Source organism: Homalodisca vitripennis, chromosome 7, assembly GCF_021130785.1.
Source record: "Homalodisca vitripennis isolate AUS2020 chromosome 7, UT_GWSS_2.1, whole genome shotgun sequence".
Lineage (NCBI taxonomy): Eukaryota > Metazoa > Arthropoda > Insecta > Hemiptera > Cicadellidae > Homalodisca > Homalodisca vitripennis.
In genome coordinates this window covers 37,570,048-37,594,028 of record NC_060213.1, presented here as the reverse complement: position 1 = coordinate 37,594,028, position 23,981 = coordinate 37,570,048, and the positions used below count along the sequence as shown (strand labels likewise).

The 23,981-nt window shown below is 32.8% G+C and overlaps 1 protein-coding gene across 1 annotated transcript in view; it reads left to right on the top strand.

Annotated features, from left to right (window-relative positions):
• The window catches only part of LOC124366683 (ras-specific guanine nucleotide-releasing factor 1-like), a 191,202-nt gene that overhangs the window by 42,105 nt on the left and 125,116 nt on the right, over positions 1–23,981 (top strand). The gene's annotated exons all lie outside the window — the stretch shown is intronic.

Below are 23,981 nucleotides of genomic sequence, written 5' to 3'. Positions count from 1 at the left end.
ATGTAATGTTTACATTGACTCCGTTTGCACAAAATTAGCTTCAGGCATTTATTTTATCAGGTCTTTAGCTAAATACTGCCCGATCCAGGTACTGATGACGTAATATTATGGTCTGATTTACCCATACCTTGCCTTTGGATTGGTGTTGTAGGGGCGCTTGTTCAAACAATCAATTATTTAGAGCATTCAATCTTCAAAAGAAAGCGATTCGTATCATTGCCAACACGAATTCCAGAGAATTGTGCAGACCAACCTTTCAAAACTTGCAACTGTCGACTCTGCCCAGCCTCTACATAATTTAAACAGTTTCATTCTGTATGTCCAAATGTACCCTGATGAGGGGCCATGACCTGCACGGATATGAGACTAGAGACAGAGACAGACAACCTGTCTATCTGGAAGACACAGAACTGTAGTTTACGAACATTTTCCTTCACATGCAGGTGTCCATTTTATCAATAGATTTCCAGCTGTCATTGCTGTCATACACCAACGCCTAAGGCATTAAAACCCCGTCTTAAACGCTTTTTAACGTTAATGTCATTTTACAATGTCGGCGAGTTTTAAGCGTGTAACTGGGAAACCACCCATTTTGAAAACTGATCCTTGCGTTGAAGATGGTGAACATTTGTGATTGACTGGAATGAATGACTGGAAATTTGTATTTGTGAATGTTCTACTGCGCTATCAATCACATGCCTGACTTTTGCCATATAATGTATATTTTATACGGCAATAAAAGATTTTATTTGAAATGAATAATAATTACTACGGTCTCAAATATATATATCTCAAATAGTATATATCTCAAAATATATCATTGATGAAGCTCGCATTAAAAATTATTTTATTTATGTTAATATAATAACAAACTTTTTACACACTGCCATAGCAGCCAAATGGCGTAAAACGGTGGCGTAAAATAAATCAAATATTCTTTGTGGTAAAACACTTCATCATATAATAATAGTTTTCGTGTCGGTATTTTTCTGATAATACTTTAGTAAGCTGTGTGACAATATTTACCACGAAAATACTTATATTACTACTATTTAACTTACACTTTGGAGTGTGATTAGTCAAATCTAATCTAAGGAATTAGAACAACAGTAGAAGTAGAACAACAAAAATGCTAAATAATAGAACATTGAGGTAAAACAACGTAAAAATAAGGAATACAAAAGATACTGTATAGAATTTCACACATTTCAGAAATAAGTAGAATGTTAATTCGCATGAGGTATAATAACGAGATGCCTGAATATTTATTTGTATTGGTCCGTGTACAGTCAGGTTTGAGAAGAAAGAGTGACTGATTAACATCTCACTGCCATTGTGCGCACAACAATAAGGTACAGTCTGAACTCAAACCCGTAGAGACGTTGGATTAACTACTTTGATTGGACAGTCCTTTATGAACGTGTTGTTTTCTGATACCTCTCTAAGTCAGAATCAATTTGGTATCTATTGGAATTTTAAAAAATAATAATATTAACTACTTTTTAAATAATTTTATTAGGGAGAAGAGCTACTATAATTGACCCATTAATAATAATCACACCCAGGATAGTTTAATTTCATTATTCTAGCTTATGAAACGCGTTTTTCAATATCCACAAACTGTTCCTTACTTATGAATAATTTAAATAACGGTTATTTTTGTGCGGTAATTCTTTGTAAAATGTGTTTTGAGCGGCCTTAAGCAGAGACAATATGTGATCTGAGGTAGAATGTACGGTAGTTTACACCTAGAGTTCTCCATGTGATCTGCAATCTGAGATCACATGGTCAAAACTGGATTCCGACATGTCTATAGTTTAAATAAAGAAGCAGTTATATGATCAGGAGTAGGATTTAATAATAAACATTACACTTATCCATACGATACCTACTACATCGATAGTGGCAGGAAAGTCCTGTCTTACTAGACTAGATTGCTTAAAATTCAAAATAAAATAAAAGGAACAAAATAAATATCCCATTAACTAAAATAAAAGCACAATGTGTAAAGCATTTTCTTCGCACGGTATTCTCATTTTAGAGATATATAAAGACTTGCCAAGCACGTGCGGTGTGTGGGCGACTGTGACGTCTTTGGTATTATTAGATAAGCGTGATAATGGAACCAACTAACTTTGCATATTGCTTGACTAAAACATGTTGAGAACTGAAGTAAAATCATGTAACTTTGCTTGTACTGAGTTTGTTTACGGATTTATATATTCTGTGATTTTCTCTTTACCTTCATAATTACCTATAAAGACCGATGTATATGTTTACTAACACTCAGCCAAACCCCAAGGAATGGCGTGTACCACCATCAAACAGAATTTATCTTAGAATGTATCTATAGAATATAAGCTTCAAGCACAATTACAAGTCTATATGTTAGTGCTTTGTAGAGGCATCGTACGGAAATACAGATATGTACACAAACTGTCAATCTGAAATTACGTTTTGGCCTGACCCTCAAGTAATAGCCTTCGCTAACGTTCAGTCAATAATGTCACGGAGTGTTAAAGGCACGTGTATTATATTGCATGTTTGTTAATTAGGAATGAACTCCACTCATTGCCTTCAACGCCTTGATCCATGTCGTCTGACAACTTTCAATATAAGCAATATAAATCTATCGAACAATAATCCAACAAATGGCGTACATTTGAAAAAAGTGTTCAAGTAATTCCATTACGTGCTCTATAAGGTCTTCCTTCAATAATTTCATTCTGCTAGTCTACACGTGTTACTATGTGGCATGTTAAACTCTCATATTACAGTACTCACTTTATTGCTAAATTTATTTATTCTGCTTTTATCTTGTTGCTATTGTCGTTACCCATAAGAGAAACATAACCATGTTCACTATCGCTCAACCACATCCCGCGAAGTGACTTGCATTATAATCAATCTCGATTCCTAAATAGAAATAAAGTTTTATGCAAAATTTAATGTGTTTAGATGGGTCAGTCCATTCTTAATATATAGTGCAAACTGGCAAATGAAATGTTTCTAGCTCCTTGGGTGATGAGCTGCGCTAATGCTCAGCCAACTAGTATAAAATATCACGTAACGACTTTGGAGGACAGAGGACATAAGAATATATTTGTATGAATATATTTTATAAGAGAATTGTACTTTATACGACATAATGTTGGCAGCAGTTACTACACCTGTACTGTAGCAAGTTTGTTGAATTTGCGCGAATAATTTGAACACAAACGTAATGTTATTATTTGTAAAGTTTGTGTATATTTAGATGCAAGTATAGATTTATTAAAATCTAACTTACATAGTATAATTGGAGTGTTTAGAAAAATATATTCATATAAAGAAAAAGAAGGAATGTTTACGGAAAGACGAAAAATGAAAGTAGGTCCTTAATAATATCGTATTTATTGTACCAACAATGTTTCTTTAATTTATTTCTTTGGAAGAAGAATTATAACGAAGTAAATTAAATCTTATAAAGTAAAATGTTAATGACCTGAAAGTTCAGCAAAGCCTTACCCTTCAAAATTGTAATTTTAACTGTCAAATTGTAGGAAATCTTATTTTATTTGTAAAGCAGCTTTTTAAATTTAATTTTTTATTGAACATTGCTCTAAATAAAGAGCAATAAATTAAGTATCAATAAAACTAGTTTAGAATCAAAATGTTTTGCTCCCACTTTGTGCTAATGTAGCGAAAACTAACGAAGAAAATATATCTCACAGGTATTTTACAAGTATTTTTACATAAAATTTATGTTTAATTGAATATTCAAAATGCGTTTCCACCCATACAACATAAAACGCATTGAATATCAAGAGTTCTTCACCAAAGGTAAATTTCAAAAGGTCAGCTCCATTGTTTTTCTGTATTTATTACTTGCCTGTATTATCGCAGACAAAATCTTTTGTTTACTCGAGAAGGAGAGATAGAACTGTACAGTCCGCACAGAGCTTCAGAATCACTCATTGAAGTACAGTCTGTTCACAGCAAGAATGGATTGATTGCAACCATTGTTCCTTCGCAACAATGAGAACTTAAGGTCGAATCTGACTTAATCTTCTTGACAATAACACAGAGTCAAATGTTTTGAACGTTGTTTACTGAATAATTGCCAAAGTGAAGCATACACAATATAATCTAATGGTGATCTCTCATGTTAGTAGTGAACGTGTGGTATAGAGCTGATTAGTATCTCGTAGCATTAGAGGATGAAACATGCACCGATCTTATCCTCTAGACAGCATTTAGTCGTAAGTGATCTTAAGGTTTTTATGTGTGTTTGTGAGTGTGTTTCTAAAGCTAGAGGCGGGTGGTTAAAATTTCCTAAATATGGAGTGGACATTATGTTAAGAAGAGATCGAACTATTTTGATCTATATCTTCAAATGTAAGCAGATATAATTTTTCAACAAAATATTTGTCTAGGCTGCGTTTTTTTAAAACCAAATCCCAACTAAACTCTGTTTCCTAGAAAAGATATCACGGTAAAAGCTCATCTACAAAAAGGACTGTGCAAAATAAAAAAAAAACTATTTTCGAACAACCCCTTTTATATAATAAAGTGTTCTAATGGCTAAACTTTACTAACTGTGGTATCGTGAAACGAATATATGAAATTATTGATTTAAATTGTAAATTGTATGTAAGAAACATATTTTTAATTCACTACGTAAAAATCATACCGCGTTTCTAATCTTACTCCCCGTAAGAACTGAAGTTTTTAATTTTTAACTGCAAATACTTTTTTCTCTTATCACCGTACTCATTAATATATTGTGCCAAATGCACCTGGGTTCATCAAAACAAATATTATCACTCACCTGTTTGGATTTAACGTTTACAATTGACAGTTGATAAACTTGATCGCTTACAGTTTTAATCAGTACTGCCACCATTACGGCTCACCTAGACGTGCTCTTGGCCTCAAATATTAATCTTCCTAGGCTTAGTATATAAATCTGATTATTTTTTACTTTGTTTAGACAATTCCAGACTAAGTTTGGGTTGATGGAAAAACGAAGTTGTATTAATATAACGAAATTAATACATTAGAAATGTCGTAATTTTTAATTAGTCAAATTCACCTTTTATATGATAACGTACCATGTACAGATCCTAAAAAGACAATGTCACCGATATTATACACATATAATAGTGTATAAGATTGTATATTCATGTTCTACCATGAGGATCTTAACCTGAGGTCTAATTTATTTTTAACATTTTAATTTTAGCTAAAAGCCAAAGTTTTTATAGATAAAACAGTCCTTCGGACTTTTATAGTTTACTTCAATGTTTAAGATATAACAAATTTCTTTTAAAAAAAGTTTAAAAAGTGTTATAATCATTACAGAACACTTTTTAAATTTGTCTCTAGTTTTATAAATAACGAAGTTAGGAATTTGTAATGAATAATTTATAAAACATTACTACAGAAACGTACTAAGCTAACATTTTAAATACGGAATATTTTAAAACTATTTAACTAGGTTCATAAACAGATTTAAGAACGGACTTAGCCGATATTATTATAAGATCAATATTTGAACCAAGTGCGAAGATATTCAGCAGTCCTTTTGCCAAACCTTAGTTATCGAAAAAAAATTGAATTTATATGTAATCAATAACTTAAAACCATTTGATACGAATAATGTGGATTTCAAAATGTTTAGAAAACAAGGATTCCATTGGTTTTGACATTCGTTCATTTTAATATATATATATATATATATATATATATATATATATATATATATATATATATATATATATATATATATATATATAATCCACTATTGTTAAGTTTTAAATTTTGATTTTGAAATGTTTTGATAGTACAAATAAAATAATTAAAGATGATTTATTCTCCCTAATTCTAATTTACAATAAATTTTTGTAATTATAATGTGTATTAATGTAGATTGCCAGTAGTAAATTTATTTAATAACATGTAAAATATGAACGCTACAAACAGGTACTACACATTGTAAAAGCTACCTCACGTGGCAACGGTTCAGAACCAGAGAGGCCAAATAATAAAACCTGCAGGGAGGTAAATGTTCCGAGATATTGCATAACCAGTGTGAAATTTGCGTCAGCCGCTATGTTGGCTGCACTGATTACTTTCATACCCATCCAGGCTTCCAACTGTTGCTGGCGAGATATTCTAGTGCTGTATTGTATTCCAAATCAACAATGTATTACAGAGATAGTGAAAAGTTACAAATGAATACAAGCAACCATTTTGTATAGTTTCCAATTGCTTTATGCTTGTTTGATATGAAATGAAGCGAAATATTTGTTTATTTTCGCAAAGTACATACATGAGCATTTAAAAATACATTATTAATCTTTACTGCCAGAATTGAAATTGTAACAGGTATACAAAATATACTGCAATAAATACGAAACTTGAACTATTATATTTAGAGAATTATAATGTACATAGTGCTGTTTTAAAGGAATAACTTGCAACTTTGGGACGAGTCTGCATAGCGCGTAAGTTCCAGTTTGGATATCATATTATGGGTTATGTATGGGCAACTGCGTATATGTATGTAATGATCATTCAAGCACAACAAAAATATAGTTTAACCATTGCTTCATATTGTTTTAAATAAAAAGATACAACGTAAGAAACAAAACTAAAGGCGCGCAAAGGGTCAGTATCCGTTGATCCAACAAGTTTAATTTATTTTAAAGTAATACAGTTTCAGATTTTTATAAACAAGGTACGACACACCACATATAACAGGCTTCGCGAAGGTTGCATGCAAAATTTCAAATATATAGCTTATTTCGTTCTAGAGATGTCCTGCAGACAGATAGACAAACAGACAATCTTACCGGCACAGAAATGATACATCATAGAATTCTATCTTGTAGAAATTAAGATTCATTCAAAATTTAAAGGCTAAATAAGACATCTTTTCGACGTATGTTGCTACATGATACATTCATATTTTTTCATTTAATTGGTTTTCATATAAGTATTTAGATAATAAAAGTCTGCATACCAAGTCACTATAAAATGATTTTGTTTGTGTTGGGTTAGTTAGGCCCCATGTTGTAATATGTTACGCGTTTGAAATTGTCAAGAATGTATTTGGTTTTTTATACAAAGTTACTTATTCTTCTGTTTTCTCGTTGTCATTATGGTACATTATGGTAACACGTCAAATAGCACAGTATATGAACGAAGTAAATATATTGCCAAAAACACAATCTGGATTTAGAAAAAAATCATAGCACATGCACTGCCCTGGTAAGTCTGTTCAGTGACTTAATTGATGCGAAAGATAAAGGGATGTGTAGTTCACTAGTGATACTGGACTACTCACAAGCATTTGATTCCCTAAACCATGAACTTTTGTACGCTAAGATGAATTTTTATGGCTTTGGCAAAAATTCAATCGAGTGGGTAAAATCATACCTAGGAGACAGAAGTCAGGTTACAAAGATGGGAAGTGGGACGTCAACTTCACTTCTCAAAAGGCGAGATGTTCCTCAAGGAAGTTGTCTTGGACCTATATTGTTCAACTTATATACGTCTGACTTCCCCAGTTGTGTTCAAAGCTGTGCAGCTCACCTGTACGCAGATGATTGTCAGTTGCGCTTGTCATACGAGCCTGGCTCCATTGATGAGGCTATTGAGAAAATAAAATCCGACCTAGTGAACATCAACACTTGGTCGGTTAACAATGGCCTTAAACTCAATATAGGTAAGTGCATTGTCCTTCATCTTGCCCCACGCAATCTGGTGCAGGCCCTTGGTCAGAGAGGAGTGAGAGTAAGGCTCAGTGGGGAGAGCCTGTTTGTCTCTGAGTCTCTCGGAGTTGTGCTTGACAGTGAGCTCACCTTTTCTGATCATGTCACTCATGCTATCCAGCGTGCTCTTGGTAGGCTGAGGGGTCTGTACAGATTTAGAAGTCTGCTGCCAGAATCCGCTAAGCCCCGGCTTATGAGTTCTCTTGTTCTATCTGTATTTTATTACTGCTATCCTGCATACGGCAGTATCTCTAGGGGAGACATAGATCGGATTCAAAGACTGCAAAACTCTGCAGTTCGATTAATTTTCAATTTGAGGCGCTTTGATCATGTACACCCTTCCGAGATGCTGTCAGTTTGTCCCCCATGGAAAATGTATGCAGGATCCTGACATGTGGCATGATCCACAAGGTGCTTGCGCTGGGTGAGCCGCGGTACCTGAGCGAGAAGCTCCAATTTCGGGAGGAGGTCTCTCAACGCAGTGTCCGCCATGGTGACCTGCTTCACTTTCCCAGAGTCAAGCATGAGTTTGGGAGGAGGAGCTTTTCTTACTTTGGCCCAAAGTTGTACAATGACCTCCCCCAGAACCTTAAACAGACTTCTGTTACTGTTTTTAAAAGTAAATTAAGAAAAATGATTGTACAGTAATTTATTTGTCTTGTTTGGGTGTTTTCTTTAGTCTATAGGTTTTAGTTTTTATTTTTATTTCCCAGTATTGTAAATAGTGTAAGATATGACAAGAGTTGTTCTGTAAAGCAGTTGTTATACTGAGAAACGCTTGCAATGAAGGCATTTTTATTTATTTATTTAAGACCAGTTTAAAAACATTCGCTGACGCTCAGCCAAATCCCATGGTGAGACATGCACTATAATCAATCACAGGGTTTTCAAATAGAAATGAAGCCTTTGTGCAGTTAATTTTGAGATGTCGTGAGGACAGACAGATATAAACGAAATGTTTCTAGCTCCACGACTGATAAGTTTTGCGGAAGCTGAGCCAATCATTTGTAAACTATACAAGCACAAAACACACGATCTAAATGATCATATAATTAATTGTGTTGTTGATGTAAACCAAAGGATCGTAATAAATTTGTTCTCAAGTGAACAGACCGAAAAATAACATCACTACCCACTGTTGTTTAACGTGAACAAACACACATTCAATCTTACCTTAGTGAAATCTGACTGTCCCCTACATTTAGGTGAAATGTGCCTCCTTAGAGGACATTAAGAATACCTGAGTCGTGCCCATGTTCTGGTTATCCTCTTCCCTTTCAGTCCACTCTGGATGCTGCTCTATTACGACAGTCTTTCGATGTTACATTTTTTTAATGTGGAGTTTAGTTCCAGTCGAACTTCTTATTTCAGCGTCAGATTTCAAACGCTGTACTAAGAGGAAGGTTAACTGGAGCTAAACTCAACATCCACATTGAATCAATCCTTCCCACCTTAGCTACGTTATGTATAGAAAACTCGATTTTCCACTGTACTTTGAGATAGTATCTGAAACCTCGTAGTGCAATCAATTGTGCACCTGATGAAAAAATGAGATTACCTTTTCACTAGAGTACACTATATTTTGTAGTCTACGTGTCTCTGATGTTAAAACGATGTAAAGAGTTCATTTGAGCTTATTAGTCCCGACATTTTTGGATCTCTTCAGACGAACATGGCTCCAGATTCCAGCAATCAAGTATGTGACACAGTCAGACTCCAGGAGCTGCACTAAGAGAAAGTTGAACTGGAGCTAAACTCAAAATTCACGTTGAAGCAACCCTTCCTACCGTGATGTTATATTTACATTTTGGTATAGTTTTTAATTTTTTGTTCTGAAGAATCGTGTCAACTAGCATACCTGTTTCTTCCACTTTTCTTCAAAATCCCCTCTGGATAGTCACAAAAATACAATTACAAGAATGTTCTATTAATTTGCTTAGTTTTTCAGACGCAAATGAACTCAATGTATTTAAGTACAGGAGTTGTACCGAGTATTGCAGTAAATGTATGGGTTTTAAAATCTATGATCGTGCCCTTACAACGTATTCGTATATTTTATATTAGCCGATATGAAGTTTTATTGGTAGAGCGCTGCGATAAGGAGTCTCCCCTGCAGTTCATAACGAAAGTAGATTTTGTCTTTGTTGTTGTCCGTCTTTCAAATAAAGGGTTGGAATTTCGTGATATTCTCCACCTCTACTACCTCTTTATGTAGATTAAACATGGTAAACATTGCATCGGTCCAATAGGAGTCGCTGACCGAGCCAGGATGTTGTCCGCTGTGGGGTAAACGTGAAGGCTCCCACTCTGAGCCAAAGTCTGGAGCACGTTTTAACTTGTAATATTTAAAGTTGCTCCAAGTTATATTTTAACGATATGTCAATACACCCAATTCTTTTAGTAATTACTTGGTGCAATGCATAATGTTGGTTGATTGTCAGGCAGAATGCTTGTAGCTGTAACGTCATATATTTAAGCTGTATATATAGATTTATATGTTAAAAACTGTTCAAAACGCGTTAAAACAGTTGAGGTTCTAGAACAATTTTTGGCTTATTATGAGTAGTTTAGCTTTATTTCACCTTCCGCTTAGTCCAGCGTCCGAAACTGACACGACTGACGTGACTCCTGGAATCTAACCTCCACGGACGCCTGAAGAAACCCAGCAAGACAGAAACAGTAGAGTGCCTCGGCAATACTGCTTAGCGCTTTCCCGAATTCGGTATCCTTGAATGCACGTAAGGACCAAACTATACTTTAGTACGTATTTGTAACGTTATTAACTTACTTTTACTCAATAGATTAACACTGGCTCCTGTGTTTAATTTTTGCGTTGAACTTTCGTTATGACCAGAAGTTAGGAATAGAAGTATTTCCGTCCATTTGACTGTACAAAAATCTTTAAGTAAAAATTCAATTTTAGAATCTGTATAGTTATCTAGAATTTTATGAATGGACATTGAACATTCAACTTTGACGTCATTAAAACTTAGTTCATTACTAATCAGATAATGGTTTATCGCAATGTAAATTCTAGTAGTGACGGAACTTCCAAGACTAGAACATAAGATTCAGTGAGCAGAAGATGAATTTTTAATTCTCAATATTACGTTCCCGGAATGGAGATAGAAACAAAGAGAACAAGTTTACGGCCAACAGGCAACATTGTTATTGCGTATTCAGTTGTGCAGGGATTGTTTCTGTTGATATAAAGAAAGTTTGCCGTCAGTTCTGATTGTTCGTCTGCTTCTCCAGTTTCACTGAGTTTAAATTTTCAACAACTGGCTGTCTGTCTGGCCCATTCTTCACTGTTTTACGAAGTATGATTTTAATGTTTCTCATTTTGAAAGTAAAACAAACGTAGATGAAAAATGAACTTTTATTTACTTACAACTCATACTATATTATATGATTTTATTTTTTATCTTTGAAGTGTAGAGTATACAGAATGCCTTAAAATCCCCCCCCCACTAATAACTTTTTTATGAATAGAGATGGAGTGATTTACTTTGGGGGATGTTTATATACCAAAATGACGAGTATTTTAAGTATGAAAATGTTTTCTACTCCTCCCCACCAAATACCCCATTGACACATTAACTGGACTGAATGTGTCTCACATACTAACTGGTAAACAATAAGAGGTGACATGGCCAAACCAGCTATTGGTATTTCCAAGACTTCCTACTGGGCTTCTTTCAGGCAAAACAAAACCTAATAAATGCTATGTTAATCATGGTTTGTTAATTCTTGTAATAATGTGTTTTATGATTTGGTTTCGTAAGTTCTCAAAATAACTAGGGATTGAATGTTTTTTCAACATTACATTAACTTTAAATATAACAAACTGCGGGGGTTTTATTAAAACAATTCAAACTTAATTCGGCCACCAAATTTCGTAGCGTAACATTAGATACCTTTAGTTTGCGCGATTTTTTTTATTTTTAAGATAACTTTAAAATGAGGTATCACTTGCGAGGGGTTCCTATTTAAATATTTTGACTTGCTCCCAAAGTACGCCATTTGGATGGAGGGGGAGGAGACAAACATTTTCATACAAAAAAGTTTTCCTCAGTTTGTCATATAAAAGTTCTCTAAAAGTAAATCACTCCCTCGTTATTTATAAGAACGTTAATAGTGGCGGTTGGGATTTTTAAGACACCCGGTATAGTATAAATTATGGCATTTCTAAAGTATTTTCTTATCAATACAAAGGGAAAGCTCTGGTTACATTTTGGTTCTCAATACTTTTTGTCGTATTTTTAATACTTTCCATGGGTAGACTTTAATAAGCGGCCGGCCTACATTTGTTATTCTGTTATTTTTATCGAATGCTTCGATTGTGTTACCAAATGAATAATTCAATATTACAATTTGTTTAACTTATAATATGATTTAAACTTATTATTAAATTATAATAAGGTTTGATGTAAACAATAAACAACAAAAATTAACTAGTTTTTGGAGAATATTTTGGCAACGAATATGAGATTGAAACTTCTTAGCGAGCAGTCATAGAGGTAAAGGAGTGGAATATTGGAATATTTTTGTTATTTTTTGTACAAAAAATAAGTGTGCCTGTATGGGGGAGAATCCTTTACAAAAGCATTTTACTGCATTCACAAAAGCACTTCTCAGCATTTTACAAAGGCAGTTGCTCACTGCTATCCGGACTATATATACTTATATAGACCTAGGTAAAGGTGCTTTTGTTATTGTAACGTGTATTTTTGTTACATACGATTATTATAGAGTAAATAAAAAGTCAGGACCTCCCCCTCTCTTTTTCTAAGTTTATATAAAGAGAGATCCTTTGGGCAATGGTGTAGTTTAGAAAGGAAGTTTCATTTGTTAATTTTGAAAATTTTATGTGTCTTCCTAAAAATGCGGGATTTTGGGGACAACTCAAAATTTTCAAACGTAAACTACTCTCAAGTGACCCCTTATTTTCAAGAGCATAAAAAACCCTAAAGAGTGGTAAAAACCAAAGATCACTACGGTATCTCTTTCCCATCCAAAGTAATAGTTAATGTTACCAAAACAATATTTTTAATAACCCACGTTGCCAAATTAAATCAAATATTCAAACTGAAGACCTCCTACTATTTGACAGTAACACAAGCGTAGGGTGAGTTCCTCTCTCAAGTTTTGAAAAGTCTAATGTGGTATTTGGTTCCAGGCCTCAACATTCCTTTTTCTTGAATCTTGAAAATGTTCTACTGGTGTTTTGTAAATACCCGTATAAGTGTAAAGAATGCATTAAACTTTTGACAACTTATCATTTTGGATGAGATATCTAGTTTTCACTATTATTTAAGTTTGTTTATGGTCTTCAAAATGAGGAGTTCACTTGAGAGGGGTTAAGTCTGAAATTTATCAGTTGTCCTCAAAATTCCGCATAGTTTTGGGAGACATCAAAAAATTTTCAAACCTTTAAATGAAACTTTAATTCCATATTGCACAACTATACAAGGGATATTCCCTTATATAATCTTTAGAAAAATAGAAAGAGGATTCTGACTTTTTATCCACCCTGTATAATATCGAAGTTGGGTAATATATTAAGTAGTTCGATACAAACACTGGGATGAGTTTTACCCACTTATTTAAGTTTCCCCTAATTAGTCAACAAATTTCAATTTATGCTCAAGAAAATGTAAATTTTCCCCAAAAAAGTCTAATAAAAAATTACGACCATAATAATTGTTCTTGGACAACTTGGACACAAACTATTCAGCAATATTTAGCCATGAAAGTGACAAATTCATTGATAGGATATTATTCCACTTTTTCATTTTGGAGTGTGCAACGGGAAAATTACCATACTATTTAAGCGGTAGTTATAAAGTCCAGTGAAGTGAACAAAAGAGCAACATACAGTGCTGATGGCCGTACCCGCGGGGGCGCTATGCAATGTTATTGGCGAAACGAGTGTGTGAACATTGTTCATGTGAATATTGACTATATTGGCGTTGTATTCCTCGCTATAGATACAAACTTTATTGTATCATGTGGGTTTTATAAATACTATATTGCTATTAAACCAATATTAGAAAACTTAATACCTCCAGTACAGTTTATTAATGTTCGCAAGGTATAGAGCATACGGACATACATAATTATAACGACTTAGATTATGGATATTTAATATTCCAGAATACTACGACCAAAACCATCAATCAGACATCCAAGGCGATATAAAATATTTCTTGATTAGTAAGCTCCGAGTGAATATTCAGTAACATTTATCACTAAATCTTTAACTATTAAATATTATCTGGTTTGTCTAAAATAAAAACTACAGTTCTAAATAAATATAATGGATTTATTTTAAACTGGCAAATTAAAACGTCCAATGTTTCAGAATTTCATCACTCTCTAATTTCACCAAACCGTTGAGTAATATTAAAAGGTCCTTTGGCAAGAAATAAAACTTCAGTTAAATATCTCAAACTAAAAATCAGAGCTCTCTCTTGAAATAAACTAATAAAGTTTTCAGATAAAAATCAAATACTACTTGGAATAAATAAAATAAAAATGGGCACTAAGTTCACTCAAAATTCACAAATGAAAAATCAAACTTCTCTTTCCACTAGTTGTACCTTAACTTTCAAGTCTTTGCAATTCAGATACAACTCTCTCAAACAATTATTAGAGTTCTATTAATTTCCAATTCATAATTCACAATTAACAGTTCAAATTAAATATTAATAAATTACTAAATTTCCAAAATTCAATCAAAGTTATTAACAAAGTTCAATTTTAATTGACTTTACTTTCAAGTTTGAACCAAATGTAACTTGTTTGATTCTATTGTGCTTTATTGCTCATTAAGAATCAGTTGTGCAGATTGCTCTGTAGTTTCTATATATTTAATTTATCCTATAAAAAGACAACAAAATTAATTTAATACCAGATCTGGAAGGCTATTTCAATATAACGTACAATAAATTTAGTGCTTACCTCAAAATCCCTCGCGGAAAAACATTTCGAAACACGGCGCGCACTGTCATAAACTAAATTCGCGATAATTACCCAAAAGAATGCCGAAAATTATGAGCTGGCAGTTTTTATAGTTCCCTTTCCACCCCCCTCTGATGGACATCCGCTGTGTTCTCTCATTAGCCCAACCGTATCCAACTCGATAAAAAATAGCTTTCTTAGATCTGACGTAACTGCAGTACACAAGACAAGTTCTGATCAATTCAAGGCAGTGAACCGCCTTCCTAATAGTTTAAAGTTACCAGCACTAACCTGCCAAAGGATTACATATTCGTATTTATCCTAACTTCTCACAATCTAATTAAAATTAAATCCCAATATTTCTTTCACTAAATTTTCATTTAATTTAAGTTTTAATTAAGAAATCAACCAATGAAGCTATAAAAACGCTACAATAATGCAAAAAAGAAACTAATTTTTAAACCCCACAGGCAGACAAATAAAAAATTGTGTCACTCTACAGAATGATATGCTTTAATGCCGCTCGTCCAGATTCCTGAGTTGAACGTGGTCCATCATAGAACTCATCCTCTTCTATGTAGAAATGAAGCGTCATGCAACATTTAAAACCTACGGGTATATTTATCAAGATATCTTGCCACATGATACATTCTAATTTTTGTCATTGAGTTAGGTTCCATAGCAGTGCTTAAATAATAAAAGTTCCTGTGCGGTAGGGAAGGTCGTACACTGTAAAAGTGCGTGGAATCTAATCTGTCACTGACATTTAACATTAACTTACCGCCCTATTTTTTGTTTTAACTGTTTGAATTAGCTACATGTGTTAATAAGTAAAAATTTCAAATCCCGTATGACTGTAAATGTCTACATATACCTAGCTTGTTCACAAATTTGTTTATTCTGGTATTTCGTCATTGCCGTAATGGTTATAAATAAGAAAATTAAAAAATATTTACTAAAGCTCAGCCAATCCCATGGAGTGGCATGTGCACCATCATCTAACTCAGTATTGCCCATATTGCAGTAGTCATACCTATTTACAAAGCGGGTCCGTCTAATGTTTGCTCTAATTTTAGGCCCATATCTTTAGTTTCAACCTTTTCTAAGGTTTTTGAAAAGATTATGAAATAAAAAATGTTGCAACTCTTAAATAAAATTTTTTTAAAGAATCAGTACGGGTTTATGGCAGAACTAAGTACTGAGTTAATCTTGTGCAGCTTTATGGAGAAGATAAATGCGGGGATAAACGATGAGAAATTTGTAACCGGGCTTTTTATTGATATTAAGAAGGCATTTGACACCGTAGACCATGGTATTTTGCTAGAAAAATTGGGCCACTGTGGATTTAGAGGTACAGCTCAAAAGTGGTTTAGTAGTTATTTAAGCAAACGACAGCAATTTGTCAAAGTGGAAAATAGTTTTAGCGTAAGAGGGGAAGTTATTTGTGGAGTGCCACAAAGTTCTGTACTGGGTGAACTTTGTTTATAATTTTTATTAATGATTTGTGTAATGGAAAATTCAAGGGGAATAACAGCTTTTGCAAATGATACTGCTCTCTGCTATACGGAGAAGACAAGGGAACTTATAACTTGCAATATAAGAATGGATTTAAATGCTCTTAACTGGTGGTTTAGAAAGAATAAATTGGTCTTGAGTACTGAAAAAAACTACGTATATTAATTTTTCTTTGAGACAAAATCTTCATGTACAAAATGACTTAGTTTATAAATGTTAAGTCTGTTTAGAAAGTGGAATAGTATGTGATAATTGTGCTACAGTTCAAAAAAGTACCAGTACAACATGTTTAGGAATTTTATTGGACCAAGATTTAATTTGGAAGTTACATCTTACAAAATTGAAAAATAAAATTCTAACAAGTAGGCTATACGTCTGTTCTATTTTGTCCGCGACATGTGCCCTCAAAGTATTCTAAGAACTCTTTACTTTCCTCTAGTTAATAGTAGATTAGAGTATGGTATTACATGTTGGGGAGGAACATACATTACAAATTTGAAACCACTTTTTACTTTGCAGAAAGTGTTTGTAAGAATTATTCTGAAGAAAAGTAGACTTGATTCGTCTTTTCCATGTTTTATCCAGGTAAGAATATTACCATTGAGATCTCTTTTATATTTAAAACCTTGAAATTCGTATTTATTTCGTATTATTTATTTATTTATTCCTAAGTTTGTATATAATTAGCCTTTGACGATGTAATATATCGATACTTTGTATCACAATGTGCACCATATTGAAAAATATTTCATTCAAGAAATATCAATATACTCCTCAAAATTCACCTAATTTTCGTTCAAGTTTTTTGAATGAATTATTTACCGGAATGGTATTATAAAACAGTCATGAATAATAAAGGAAAACATAAATAATTTATCTATACATTTTTACCCCACACATAAAAAACTATGTTATATAAACAGCACACTACTTTCTGGCATGTCGTAGAGCTGATGCTGGTTAGGGTGGAGAAAATTTGTACTAAAAGCGTGACGTAAACCGACCTCACATAAACAGCTAAGGCATCATCGTGCATCAATTTACGAGAAGGATCAACTTAGAAAGCAGTGAAAACTTAGGTAAGAAAATGATCATTCCTGATAAGTTGAGAGAAATAGGTAGATTTTGTGACAGCTGAAATATTAATTATTAATATTTTTTCTCGTGGGGGTTAAATTTAATCGTTGTCTCTAAAACCATTCGAGATACAAAAAAAATGTTAATGAAACAAGGCCTAGGAAATATTATAATGATTTCAGAATACTTTTGTTTGAAAAATAACCTAGTTATGAATATATATATATATATATATATATATATATATATATATATAAATTTAGAACAAAAACTCCAATAATATACTTTTTTTATTTCTGTGAGGCCTTTCGTGCTCAAGGAACAGATCATCAGACCCACATAACCGAATACAAGAGGTTATGTGGGTCTGATGATGTGTTCCTTGAGCACGAAAGGCCTCACATAAATAAAAAAGTATATTATTGAAGTGATTGTTTTAAAATTTATAAATAATTCCAATAAGAAAAGAGCTTCTAGAATCTAGTTATGAAATTTTTAAAGTTTTAAACGATTGCGACATCAAAACTAATTGACGTACCAAGTTAGCCAACATACTTAGCCGAGATATTTATAAGTTTCAACTTGTTTGGATTTTTCTTGAGACAGTTATAGATCTCACAATTGGCGTTAATTAGCACGTATATGTGTACAAAATAACACAAATCAATACTCTGTTTCAATAAAGATTGATTTAAAAAAAGGTACTTGCTCCACAGGGACTCGAACCCGGACTCTCACTCGCCGGGCGAGCATACTAATAATAATAATAATAATGATTTATTTTCTCAAAATACATTACAGAATTGTACAGAAACCATGTTTACATCCAATATTACCCTAATATCTACTAATGTACAATAGAAATACAAATATAAAATATACGTTCTAATAGAGAAAATAACTCACCTCCAAGGCAAAGCCTGTGTGGAGGAAATTAACACACAATTTTTCCTAGAGTGATGGCTAAATCTTCTATTTAACATAAAATATATAGATCCAAACTTTAACTACTATATGTATAATACATTAACTAATATATAAATTTCACAAAGTTGTTACTAGTGGAAAATTAGTGGAAAATTAGGAGCCTATAAGTTTCATATAATACAATTTAATTATGCAATAAGCCAACAAAAAGCATAAAATGTTACAGAAAAAGAAAAGAATCTCAACAGAATTTAAAAATGATTACTTAAAAGATTTTAATTTTTTAACATCATGAAACTTAAACATAAACACACAAGAGGAATACAAAAAGTCCTTGAATTTCCACATACAATTTCGTTATGACATACACAAAAACCTGAACAAAAAATCCAAAATTGGCAACTTATTGAAATATGGCATTGCTGTACATATACCTAATCTATTAATTAATTCTATTGCAACTTAAATACATGGAAAAAACACATGGTAAAATACACACACATCATAACCGAACCAATTTACTAGCAAAATAGAAAAATAAAAAGCTATGTTACCTTTCTAGCTATTTACAAGTAATAATTCATCAATATTTTCTATGCTTAAAAGCCAAGACCTCAATCTAGAATTGAAGAAGGTTAAAGAGTTGGCATTACGATTTGAAATGGGTAATTGGTTAAAAATTCTTGGAGCTAGGAAGCTATGTTTTAGTAAAATAGGTATTAGCTGGTCTAGGCACATACACATCTCTTGCATTACGTAATTTCGTCTTATACACATTCAAGTGCGTATTGTTTCTACTACGATTAAAAAACAACCTTAGTACTTTATATACATACATATGTCTCAAGGGTAAAATTTTTAATTGACAAAATAACGGAAAGGTCGGATATGTTTTGTTTTTTTTTTCAAAATTAATCTGATGAATTGTTTTTGAGAAATAAATAATGTTTTAGTACTTGTTACATAAGTTCCCCCCCAGCAAGAGATTCCGTACTCTAATCGGCTGTGTACCAATGAAAAATACAACATTCTCAACAGATCATCATTACATATATTTCTTAGGAAAAAGAAAAGCCACAGGACATTATTAAGTTTTTGTTTTAGATTAAAAATATGGGTTTTCCATGTTAGTTCTGAATCCAAAGTTAGACCTACATACTTGACACTCTCTGCAGGTTTTACCTCTACACAGTTAGTGCTGCACGTTCTACAGCAGCAAATACAAGTAATGCATTTTGAAATAATTTTAATTGGAAAATGTACTTTCCCCCGTAAATTAAAATTTATATAATTTGTTTTCGTAGGACTTAAAACCAAATTGTTTTTTGTAAACCACCACTGAATAGCTTGCATATCTAAATTAATATTTTCCTGAATATCACTCCACTTATCATCAATGTAACATAAAGCAGTATCACCTGCAAATGATGTGACTTGTCCATGAAATTCTGCGTTACAAAGGTCATTTATATATATATCAAGAAGAGAACTGCCCCTAACACCGATCCTTGTGGAACACCGTATTTAATTTTGCCCATTTCACTAAATACCCCATTTATTCTGACACACTGTTTTCTATTTGATATATAACTCTCAAACCATTTATAAACCACTCCCCTTAAACCACAATTGTATAGTTTAGTAAGCAAAATTTGGTGATCTACCATGTCAAAAGCCTTTTTGATATCTAGGAAAAGACCACAGACTTTTTTTCCATCATTAATACCTTCTGAGACTTTTCCCATAAATTTTAAAAGCGCACTTTCAGTATCCATGCCTTGTCGAAACCCAAATTGATTATCACTGAAAAATTTAATTTTTTCAAGGAAACCGGTCAATTGCTTCTTCATTAATTTTTCAATTATCTTGGAAAATGATGATAATAAAGATATTGGCCTTTAGTTTCCACTTATCAGTTTGGAATCTTTCTTGTGAATTGGAATTACAACTGCTTCCTTCATTTTATCTGGAAAAACGCCCGTTTCAAAACTTAGGTTAATTATGTATACTAATACATGAATAATTTTGTTAGAATATCTTTTAATTATTTGTGAGCTAATTCCATCTATTCCTGGCGTTTCGTTTTTTAGCGAATTTATTGCATTATATACATCTTGTTCTAAAACCGGATATAAGAACATTGATCGAGTTGGAGATCTCTCTGTAAAATAGTTTTTCAAATTCATAGTATAAAAATTGTGAGGCTTATATTGTTTTGTACTAAGCTTTTCAGCAACCGATAAAAAATAGTTATTAAACTCATTAGCAACGACATATGGATCATTTTCATAGGTGTTGTTAATATTTAACGCAATGTTGGAATTAGTGATGGATTTTTGTCCAGTGATTTCATTTAAAACTTTCCACGTCTCTGTAGAGTTACCTTTGTTTGTTTCAAAACGTCGGCGATAATAATTATTTTTTAGCAATCGAATATCTAACTGTAGCTTGTTTCTATATTCTTTGAAATTTCGTTTAAGTAATTCATTATCAGGTTCCTTGTTAAGCCTTTTAAGTAAAAGGTTTTTTATTTTAATACGCCTACAAGTAGATTCATCGATCCACGGTTTTAGTTTAACTATTTTAGTGTTTTTATTTTTAATTAAATCTTTGCTTTTATTCAATATATCTTGAAAAAAAGCCCTGGTATATATACTACCAGAGCCCTTACTTTTTTAGAGTCAATTATTTTGTATTTATCCGTTTCTGTGTATTGAAATAACCAAAGTAACAAATGATCGGAAGACCAAATACCTGTCAAACGACTTTTGACAGTCATTACATTTTCATAAATGGAAATAGCCTAATTTAATTCCAATGAAAGATTATTCGCAAGTACTTGTTCCTCTGAGACTCGAACCCGGGCCTCTCAAAAAATACATCTAATCTTTAGAACTTGGTTTTTGCCTCTGAGAAGAATGTTCGGTGAAGTTATGCAGAAGTTTTCGGTGAGCGCTGTCATGAGGAATACATTTAAGTTTTCCTCTTGAATATCTGATATCATATAACTTAAGTCCTGATAGGCCGAGATATGTTCGAAACAGATTGAGATACTGATGGGTGATAAAACATGTTCCCCGATTGAAAATTTAAAGTTAACTTAACTTTTCAAAGGGGGGACTTTTTATCGTACAATGAATCCAAAAAAGTATTTCAATAAGTATGGTAAAGGTTTTACATCGAATGCTCAATCCGCTTGGAATATATCCTGGCGTATCAATACTTATTTACAAGACGTAAGGGTTTATTTTGCACATAACTTTTGCTAGGAACGTTGTAGAAATGTTTTATTCATGCCATTGGATTTCTAATAAATAGTCCTTTAAAATGATATGTCACAAGATAGGGCTTGCAATTTGAAAATTTAAAGTTATCCCCCGTAACCCCCTTTGAAAAGGGGAGGGATTTGTATCATTAAAAATAACACAAAAAAAGTATTTTAATAATTACGGTGAAGGTTGTACATCGATATCTCAATCCGTTTGGAATATATGCAGGCGTATCAGGACTTAATTTACACCCTGCATACACGTGATATTATATTTGAATTTATATAAGACGAATCTATAGTTACTTTGCTACAGTACTCCAAACTCAATATTTTACGAAGAATTCTTAGCAACGGTGTGTACTGTGTCAGCAGTGATGGCAACTGTGATGGCAGTGTATTATTCATGTGTTAATCTCTCTCAGCTCTTGTAACTTTACAAACTCTCGACTGAATGGCTTCTACCCTCTCTCGTTACATGTTATAGTCGCTAAAACGTTTTCATCCCCTCAAATATTGAAGCACTGGAACCAGTTGAGAAATAAGTCATTTCAGGGTACTAGTAAAAATCTTGTATATTCACACATTACATGCCAGTAATTTTATCCTATTATTGGCTGAGCGTTAGCGAAGAAATAAATGCAATTTCTGTCTGTAATTCCGCACGAAGTCACGAAAACGAACTGACCTATAGAATTGAAATTTTGCAAGAAGCTAGGAAATTTTGCATAGGGAACTTCGAGTTAGGTAATGGTCAATGTCAGCATAGGATTTGGCTGTACTTTAGCGAAAAGTTTTACATTGTCCTTATGGAAAACCATGATAGAAAGGAAAAAACACATAATAAACAAATTTTTAAACAGACTGAAATCCACAATATGACATTATAACAAATGGTATTTTGTGGATTGGTTAGTATGACGTTCGTTATATTGTATCGAGGCCATCGATACTATTGTGCATAGTAAAACTATTGTATATAGTTTATTTATATATACAAAGAATTCATGAGGATGCATTTCCCTTCATGGGATTGGCTCCGTTTTATCTAAGCCAAAAATATCACTCAAGGTGTCGAGAATAAATTGAGCTATGAACATGAAATGTTGTATATTTTTCTTAGCTATCCATCAGAGGTCTGGAACAATTTCTCATCTGCTTGTCAGTCTATCATTATGTCTATGAAGGAAACAGGATTTTTACGGACATTTGTCATCGTTCAGTGATAAAATAAATATCAGTAACAGTACGTTTCGAGATCCACTATCTGATCTCTTCTTCAGGTAAATAATTAACCTAACAAATAATTACAAAGTAGGTTAAAATAAACAAATCATGCCAGAGCGTTGTGACACGCGTAAGTCAGGAATCACAACCACCATGTTGTGTGTCACCGTTATACAGTCATAGGTGGTTGGTCGGCAACTGCAGACCTATTGTGACCTCTATTCTGAAGTTCAGTTTTAATAATTAGTGTTGTGCTTTGTTTTTATTAAGTGTATGTTTTAGAATTAGATAAGTTGACACACAATATGGGGATTGTGATTCCTGACATAAACGTGTCACAATGACAGAGCGATGATTTGCTTGTTTTCACCTAGTTAGTTAGGTTAGTCATTTACCTGAAGAAGAGAGCAGATTGCAGATATCGAAACGTATTGTTACTGATGTTTTGTATCTCTGAACGATGGCAAATGTCCGGAAAAAATCCTATTTCATTCGCAATCCTTCCATCGTCAAAAACAAACTTCAAACAAAGAACCATGTCTTTCAATGTATGTCTGCTGTGAGTCTGTTTTCTGCAGGATATCTTAAAAACAAACTGATTTATGGACTTCGAAATTTTGCATGTTACATAATATTTACATAGGAAATATCGTGTTTGATGGTGGGGATGTGGATAAGTTTTTAAATAGCCTAAGTATCCACCGGATGTCTCAAGAACGTCTTGGTATGTAGACTTAACATTTTGTAAGAAACTTCATTTCTATATGGTCAAAAATAAGTTTGATAAATACACGTCTATCCACGAGATATGACTGATTGTCATTGATGTCGTTTTACTCAGTAGGCTGACATATTTTATCTTCTGTCTGCTCGGTGCTTTAAAGTTCAAGGAAAACACGTTTTAATAAGAAAAACACATACATACAGACAAATACAAAAAACTTAAAAATCCAATTATAGTTAAAAATTATGTCACCATAATCTTGGAAAAGGTCCTCTAAATTATCCGACAAGAGTTGCGTAACTCTCTGTAAACATATTAAACATGAAGTAGATTTTTTCAATAAAAAGTCCTTTACAACTGTGCCATTTGCCGTTATATACATATGAACACTCTCATTCATGCATAACAATTTATTTAAAAAAATTATTCTAAATATTACAATAATCGTTAAATGATAAGTAAACGTTTGTAATATATTCGTATTATTGTTTTCATCTCGCCGTATGGTAGGATTTTAATACCG